Genomic DNA, 2,953 nt, shown 5'->3' on the forward strand with positions numbered 1-2,953 from the left:
TACAGACACCTGTTAGTCAGGCTTATTGAGGTAGTATGTACATGTAGGTATAGTTAAAGTGACTGTGCATATATGAACAGAGAGTAGCAGAAGCGTAAAAAGAGGGGTTGGCGGGTGGTGGGACACAATGCAGATAGCCCGGTTAGCCAATGTGCGGGAGCACTGGTTGGTCGGGCCAATTTAGGTAGTATGTACATGAATGTATAGTTAAAGTGACTATGACTACATATAAGATAAACAGAGAGTAGCAGCAGCGTAAAAGACGGCTTGGGGGGGTCGCACACAATGCAAATATCCAGGAGTCTTATGGCTTGGGGGTAAAAACTGTTGAGAAGCCTTTTTGTCCTAGACTTGGCACTCCGGTACCGCTTGCCATACGGTAGTAGAGAGAGTCTATGACTGGGGTGGCTGGGGTCTTTGACAATTGTTAGGGCCTTCCTCTGACACCGCCTGGTGTAGAGGTCCTGGATGGCAGGCGGCTTTCCCCCAATGATGTACTGGGCCGTACGCACTACTCTCTGAAGTGCCTTGCGGTCGGAGGCCGAGCAATTGCCATACCAGGCAGTGATGCAACCAGTCAGGATGCTCTCGATGTAGCAGCTGTAGAACGTTTTGAAGATCTCAGGACCCATGATAAATCTTTTTAGTTTCCTGAGGGGGACTAGGCTTTGTCGTGCCCTCTTCACGACTGTCTTGGTGTGTTTGGACCAATCTAGTTTGTTGTTGATGTGGACACCAAGGAATTTGAAGCTCTCAACCTGCTCCACTACAGCCCCGTCGATGAGAATGGGGACATGCTCGGTGCTCCTTTTCCTGTAGTCAACAATCATCTCCTTAGTCTTGGTTACGTTGAGGGATAGGTTGTTATTTTGGCACCACCCGGCCATGTCTCTTACCTCCTCCCTATAGGCTGTCTCATCGTTATCGGTGATCAGGCCTATCACTGTTGTCTCGTCAGTAAACTTAATGATGGCGTTGGAGTCGTGCCTGGCCATGCAGTCGTGGATGAACAGGGAGTACAGGAGGGGACTCAACACGCACCCCTGGGGAGCTCCAGTGTTGAGGATCAGCGTGGCAGATGTGTTGCTACCTACCCTCACCACCTGGGGAGACCTGTCAGGAAGTCCAGGATCCAGTTGCAGAGGGAGGTGTTTAGTCCCAGGATCCTTAGCTTGGTGATGAGCTTTGAGGGTACTAGGGTGTTGAACGCTGAGCTGTAGTCAATGAACAGCATTCTCACATAGGTGTTCATTTTGTCCAGGTGGGAAAGGGCAGTGTGGAGTGCAATAGAGATTGCATCATATGTGGATCTCTTTGGGCGGTATGCAAATTGGAGTGGGTCTAGGGTTTCTGGGATAATGGTGTTGATGTGAGCCATTTACCAGCCTTTCAAAGCACTTCATGGTTACGGACGTGAGTGCTACGGGTCTGTAGTCGTTTAGGCAGGTTGCCTTTTTGTTCTTGGGCACAGGAACTATGGTGGTCTGCTTGAAGCATGTTGGTATTACAGACTCAATCAGGGACATGTTGAAAATGTCAGTGAAGACACCTGCCAGTTGGTCAGCACATGCCCGGAGCACACGTCCTGGTAATCCGTGTGGCCCAGCAGCCTTGTGTATGTTGACCTGTTTAAAGGTCTTACTCACGTCGGCTACGGAGAGCGTGATCACACAGTCGTCCGGAAAAGCTGATGCTCTCATACATGCCTCAGTGTTGCTTGCCTCGAAGAGAGCATAGAAATGATTTAGCTCGTCTGGTAGGCTCGTGTCACTGGCCAGCTTGCGGCTGTGCTTACATTTGTAGTCTGTAAAAGTCTGCAAGCCCTGCCCTGAGCATCGGAGCCGGTGTAGTGTGATTCAATCTTAGCTCTGTATTGACGCGTTCCCTGTTTGATGGTTCGTCGCAGGGCAAAGCAAGATTTCTTGTAAGCTTCCGGGTTAAAGTCCCGCACTTTGAAAGCAGCATCTCTACCCTTTAGCTCAGTGCGAATGTTGCCTGTAATCCATGGCTTCTGGTTGGGGTATGTACGTATAGTCACTGTGGGGACGATGTCCTCAATGCACTTATTGATAAAGCCAGTGACTGATGTGGTGTATTCCTCAATGTCATTGGAAGAATCCCGGAACATGTTCCAGTCTGTGATAGCAAAGCAGTCCTGTAGTTTAGCATCTGCTTCATCTGACCATTTTTTTATAGACTGAGTCACTGGTGCTTCCTGCTTTAATTCTTGCTTGTAAGCAGGAATCAGGAGGATAGAGTTGTGGTCGGATTTACCAAATGGAGGGCGAGGGAGAGCTTTGTACACGTCTCTGTGTGTGGAGTACAGGTGATCTAGAATTATTTTTCCCTCTGGTTGCACATTTAACATATTGATGGAGATTTGGTAGAACTGATTTAAGTTTCCCTGCATTAAAGTCTCTGGCCACTAGGAGCGCCCCCTCTGGGTGAGTGGTTTGTCCCGTTGGTAGGATATTCGTGATCTTACCTCGTCTAGTTTATTGTCCAATGATTGCACGTTGGCGAGTAATGTTGACGGTAATGGCAGCTTTCCTACTCGCCTTCTGCGGGTCCAGAAGAGGCATCCGGCTCTTCGTCCTCTGCGTCGCTTCCTTTTGCAAATAATTGGGATGTTTGCCCTGTGGGGTGTTTGGAGAATATCGTGCGAGTCCTGCTTGCTGCTGTTGTTGTTGTTGGAGAAATATTTGTCTAATCCGAGGTGAGTGATCGCTGTCCTGATATCCAGAAGCTCTTTTCATCCGTAAGATACGGTTGCAGAAACATTATGTACAAAATAATTACAAACATCGCAAAAAAAACACATAATAGCACAATTGGTTAGGAGACTCTAAAACGGAGACTCTCTTAGGAGACTCTCCTCCGGTGCCATTTTCTCAGATAGCAAGTGTCTTCACTGATATTTTCAACCTCTCCCTGACCCAGTCTGTAATACCTA

The sequence above is a fragment of the Oncorhynchus masou genome, chromosome 1 (genome assembly GCF_036934945.1).
Source record: "Oncorhynchus masou masou isolate Uvic2021 chromosome 1, UVic_Omas_1.1, whole genome shotgun sequence".
NCBI lineage: Eukaryota > Metazoa > Chordata > Actinopteri > Salmoniformes > Salmonidae > Oncorhynchus > Oncorhynchus masou.